Raw genomic sequence first — 6,383 nt, forward strand, 5'->3', positions numbered from 1 at the left:
CGCAAGTTTATTTCCCTGTTACTGAGCATACTCGCTGAGGAAACGTTATAATGTGACGGTCAATCCCAATATTACGCTTAGTTCCAAACAAGACAAACCAATAATGTCGCGTAGCAGACGTTGTTTCCGGTTTCTATATAAAGATCAACGTTAATGTTATGACAAAGTTTCATCTTTGAAAGTTCTGGACACATTACCAGATGAAGGTTTGATTCTTCACTTGTATGATTTGCTGATGACATCACTATACCTACTAGCTCATGTATGGTTGGAAATACTTGTATTTCATTTATATGTAATATAGTTTCAAAATACGTTAACACTAATCACGTTTTATTCTTTTTTTTCTTACATATTAAATAAGAAAACAAGAAAGTTAGCTATGTAGATGTGTTTGATGCTACGTATGATAACTACATAGCTACGAACAGTAAGGCCCCCTGGTGGTTCAACGGCCAACACCCGTGACGCAGATAACTCATTGGATAGCTTTGTGCTCAATGACAAACGTAAATTCATCGTCGATTCAGGTAACCACTGTCGTATCTTTTGTTTAAATACCTTGTTTTAAGCCTAAAACCTTATCGCATCATCAAAATACTCATAATAGTAATGTTTATTGAGCCTTAATAACTTTACTGAAATGAATAATTATTTAAAAATTCAAAATAACAGTAATTTTTAACACAAAAACTTGCCTATATTGGTTATCTGTTTGTTCGTTGTTAAGCACGAATTGACACAATTGGCTCTTCGTGCTGTGCCCGTCACGGGTATCGAAATTCGGTTTTTTAGTGTTATAAGTCTTCAAATCTGCTGGTGAGCCTGTCACACGAAATTAAATAACTATATAGTTAATACATTATTATTATTATTATATGCGCTTACCGGAAACTTGTCGATCCCACTATTTCGTTAGTAAAAGATTAACCCTCTAGTTAGCGGTAGGTGGGGTTGACTAACTAACAGCCTTCCCCGTTAAATGAGGAACGGCGAGCACAAATAACACGAAAGAAGCTTTACGCGAAATTGAAGTCAAACTTTGATTTTTTCATTAACAAGAATAAACATCTAATAATTGTTTTTGTTTTTTTTTAATTTCGCGCAAAGCTACACGAGGGCTATCTGCGCTACCCGTCCCTAATTTAGCAGTGTAAGAGTGGAGGGAAAGCACCTAGTCATTACCACCCACCGCCAATTTTTGGGCTACCAACAAATAGTGGGATTGATCATAATATTATAACGCCCCCACGGCTGAAAGGGCGAGCATGTTTGGTGCGACGGGGATTCGAACCCGCGACCCTCAGATTACGAGTAGAACGCCTTAACACGCCATGCCGGCCCGTTTAATATCTATTACTGAAGGCTCTTATTCATCTTCTTGTGATAAATATTTATGAAACTCGCTTTATTCAAATGTTTCTCCAAGCTATAATGTAGGAAACACTTCTTATTAAGCCTAACATGTAACTAATTTTGTATTTTTCTTCTTCTATAGTGTTGAAAATTAATCGATGGCAAATTTCGAAATATTTCATTTACTGGTTGTAGAAAACTTGAACTTCCTTGGCTGTTCTTTAAGATTCAACTATAGTGTGCATAGTGTAAGGAGTTTTAGTAGAAACAACGTTCTGTAAGAGGGTCATTTCTTGTAGTCATCATTACATCAGAACAGTATCTTGTGGTCATTGTTACATCAGGGTCATCTCTTCTGGCTATTATTAAATCACGATCATCTCTTGTGGCTATCATTACATCAGGATCATATCTTGTGGCCATCATTACACGAGGATCATCTCTTGTGACCATCATTTTATCAGGGTCATCTCATCTCCTGTGCCTTCATTACGTTACCTCTTCTTAGTGGAATGTATTTCACATCTGTGGCCTGTTCTACTTGGTGCACTAGAAATGAGGTAGTTTTTGTTTATTTCCAGAAGATTACATAACTGGAAACATCGGTTTTTATTTTTTCACCAGTATTAATTCTCAATATGATTTTTTGCTTACTTACCAGCTGATTTCTCAAAGGATTTGTTTCAACCTAAATGTACCCAATTCGTTCTTTTTATTGTTTTTCGATTTTTTTCTTCATAAAATGAGATTTTGAGTGAGTTACATGCGATTGTTACCAAGTTCTAAGTTTGTTTTAGCACACAACCAGTTTATTTGCAAAGTTGTGAACGTTATAAGACCTCAAGGCATACCACTAAGCAATAGATCTGTTTTAACTATAACAAAACCTTCACTTTTTATTGTTCGAATATATCGAGTTAACATTTTTGAGTCTCAAGTGACGTAGTCGAGTGTAAGAAACTGATTTTGAAATATAATGAATTTCAACAAGAAGAATGTACTAGACGAAATTAATATAAATGGACTTAAGCTGTAGTTTAAAGTTTTGTGAGAAAAGTAAATAGTTAGGGTTTCATCATCTATTTAAAATATTTTAAAGACTCGCCACATCGCTACGGTCCTTGTCATCACGTCTGGTCATGCTGTTTCTGACGACCGTGCATCTTGACAACAGCTCTCCAGCGCAGTTCTATTGCAAAAGGCTTTGTCATAAGGTTGACTTATCCGAAGCACATCACTGTTCTCTGCTTGCTATCCATAATCCTTATAATGGACAAGATCAATTGTTTCCCAACGCCCATTTCAACAGTCTGATCATACAGAGATTCATATGCTTGACTGGAATGTCTTATGGAATAGCGAGAATACCCGTTTCGATCTCCAGCTGCTGGGGGCATGCGACAGTTGAATGGGCTCTATGACTAAATGCCTTATCTTGGTAAGCCCAAATCCTGTTTGCTTTGTATCCGTGCAAAGTCAGTGTATTTATGTGGTCCAAAGTATTAGTCTGATAGGAAGGAGAGTATAAGGACTTTTCTCTGTGTTAAAATATTTTTCTTTCACTTATGAACATTTGACCCTCTTACCGAAGACTTTATAGGGCAGCAGTAGACTGAGTGATATAAATTCGTATTCATTTGTAAAATGCTGCTTTCAAACACCAGATTGTTGCCCGGAAACCTGTATTAAAGCAGTGTTCCACAGATAAACGTATTTGTATTTTTGTTCATGGCTCAGTATGTTGTTGCCGCATGAAGGCTTCAGCAAGAATACTGAAAACTCATAGACTAATAAAAAGTTAACGTAGGTAACGGCCCGTGTATGATTTAACATACTAATTTACCTACGTTACAGTCTTAGAAACAAAGATAGTTTATTTTGACCTTTGTATCTACCCTCCTGATCCTTAACCTGTCCTTAATGCAGTTTAGGTAAAAATAAGGCAGGAGACACGGTACGGTTATTAAGAAACAAATATATTTCATCGAATTTCATCACGTGCTGCCATTCTTTTTCCTCCACGCCTCTCCAACTAGATAGCAATCACATACTTTTCTACAATTGGTCTTCCTTTTCCAGAGAAGTCAGAAAAGTGGCTTACGTGCACATGACTTGTATCGTTTTTCCAGACGTAGATCCTTCTTGACTGTATTGCCTAGGACACATGAGCGGATTTTGTCACCGACTATTATATTAGTGGATTCTTACCTATTTCAAGGAGCTGCACTTTGTTTACTACTGCTTTAGTATAATTTGCTGGAGGTCACTTTCTTAATGGTTCTGGAACCCGAAGTTGATCTACATACCAATGTTTTCTAATGCAGTTAAGTGTAAGAAACATCTCTCTTGAAATTTTGTCATTCCCAATCTGAATACATCTTCTTTATCTGTCTGAGTGTATGAATATTGAAGTGGCTGTTACGCACCATTCCTCAATACGATCGATTTTCGGTGACGACATGTAGTTCTGATACATCCTACCCCTCACAGATTTATGGCCTGGCATGGCCAAGCACGTAAGGCGTGCGACTCGTAATCCGAGGGTCGCGGGTTCGCGCCCGCGTCGCGCTAAATATGCTCGCCCTCCCAGCCGTGGGGGCGTATAATGTGACGGTCAATCCCACTATTCGTTGGTAAAAGAGTAGCCCAAGAGTTGGCGGTGGGTGGTGATGACTAGCTGCCTTCCCTCTAGTCTTACAATGCTAAATTAGGGACGGCTAGCACAGATAGCCCTCGAGTAGCTTTGTGCGAAGTTCCAAAACAAACCCACAGATTTATATTGGGCGTGGTTGTTATGTAATTAGTTGACTTGCGTAATCAAAATCCTTGCGATATAATATACACTACCTTCTGTTTATCTGCGTACGTGTGTGTGTATTATTGCCTAAACCTTTCATTCTTTAAGAATAGGGTGCCATCATTTTCTATAAAAATATGTTAACTTTTTATAATATCAATTGAATTATGGGATGGAAGAATATGATGGTTATTAAATTAAAATTCAGACAAAAATATGGAGATGATCCTTGCTGAAAAGATGAAGGTATAAAAAAGGTAAGAATTGATTCAATGAAATTAGTTTTCTGTCATTTATTGATCCCTGTAGCCAATCATAACAGTTGTAATCAACATAGTTTAGCCCTCTCACTATTTTGCTTTTAAGAGGTTGCTAAGGTGAATCCAACTTGTATTTGCAACAACACCGTTTCAAATCTTAGCGGTAGGGGAAGATGGTGACACGATTTTTATAGCACTGGATTGACAGGTGGTGTTGACTTTGCCAATATTTTATCATTAGACGACATAACGTTTGTTTGTAATTAAGCATAAAGCAACTCAATGGGCTATCTGTGCTCTGCCCACCACGGGTATCAAAACTCGATATTTAGCGGTGTAAGTCCGCAGACATGCCGCTGTGCCACTGAGAGGCTGTTTTGGTTTTGTTAGACGTTAATTCGATATTTACTTTTTCCCTTATTTTTCACACTTTCTCTATTCGTTTCTGTTTTCATTTCGAGTTTTTGCAATACCTGTGTATTGACGTATGATCTTAATATCACAAACAGTGTTTGAATTGAAGAGAAACGGGTGGGGGAAATACTTCTTGTTAACAAAAAGAAAAACCCAATAAACTGTTAACTGCTTGATTGTGAGAACATGCATCTGTAAATGGATTTCAGTAATTCTCTTGTTAATGTTTTATTATTTCAACTCGACCACAACAGATACACATATATCTGTCTAGATTTAATTATATATGCATGTTTGTGAGTGTGTCTTTCTACGCATCGTTTTCTGATCTTCTGTTATGATAAGTGTGTGTGTTTTCTTATAGCAAAGCCACATCGGGCTATCTGCTGAGTCCACCGAGGAGAATTGAACTGCTGATTTTAGCGTTGTAAATCCGTAGACTTACCGCTGTACCAGCGGGGGACTTTACTACAACTTAACAAAACCTTCACATTTAGGAGTCCAACAAATAGATATCGACTCCTGAACTGTTTGGTTAGAATTGTTTCTTTTTTTTATCAAGTGTAAGTATGCTCAAATGCTTGCCTAATCTATTATATAGAACTTGTGAAGATGAGAAAAAGAACGAATTGATTTTATCTTTCATAATCAAAAGGACTGAATCAGGGTTTACAGATGTATAAATTTTCATATAAGAATCGGACCAAGCTGTCCTTTTCTTATTGATTTCACGTGAGTAGGTATCGCATCATAATTTGTGAACGTCACGCGCTCGAGATAAACTTAGTCATTTATCATCTTTATGTTCACAAAGTATTTGTGTTTTTTTTTTTCCAAGAGTAACTAAGACAACCGAGTGAAGAATAAACATCTTCGGGAGAGCGTAAATGATAATGAAATTAACCAAAAATATATTCCTCTCATCTTGCTGAGGAAGATGATTAAGTCTGTGTTTCCAGTGGAAAGCAATGACTTCGTTGTTTATTAAGGTTAGATTTGTAATAATCTTAGAAGAACCAGACATTAACGTATAATACTCTTCTACAGATGACACACACGTCAGATGACTTTTGTACCTAAACTCATTTTGGAGCCAGTTTAGAAACACTTATTTCAGGACTTTCTTTTTCAGTATGGAGTTTATTGTTTTGATTCTGGTGTCTTTCAGTGCTCAGCCATCCTGAACCTTCCTGTTTAATATTCAAAACATATACCTATATGTCCTTTGAAAAGGTTGAAAATACTTACAAGTATATTATTTTCACCCAGGTTCTAATAAAAGCTCCTTCTTCATCGAACCGCTAAAGTTGGTAGCGAAAATCGTTCTTCCGTGCAAATAGTAAAATTTTCATGACATCAATCGGATGATAAAGTTTCCTTGTGGGTAAGACTTGACATAGGTTTTTTTAAATAATTATAACTGGACGTTCTAAAGGTTTATCACTGCACTTATTGGTACAAGAACAAAGTGATGTAACGTTGACGTCATGATGGCGTCCTGCTCAGCCTTCCTACAGAGCATCACGGACGTCAAGACGATGAATTACAACATTGAC

This window comes from Tachypleus tridentatus, chromosome 7 (assembly GCF_004210375.1).
Source record: "Tachypleus tridentatus isolate NWPU-2018 chromosome 7, ASM421037v1, whole genome shotgun sequence".
Lineage (NCBI taxonomy): Eukaryota > Metazoa > Arthropoda > Merostomata > Xiphosura > Limulidae > Tachypleus > Tachypleus tridentatus.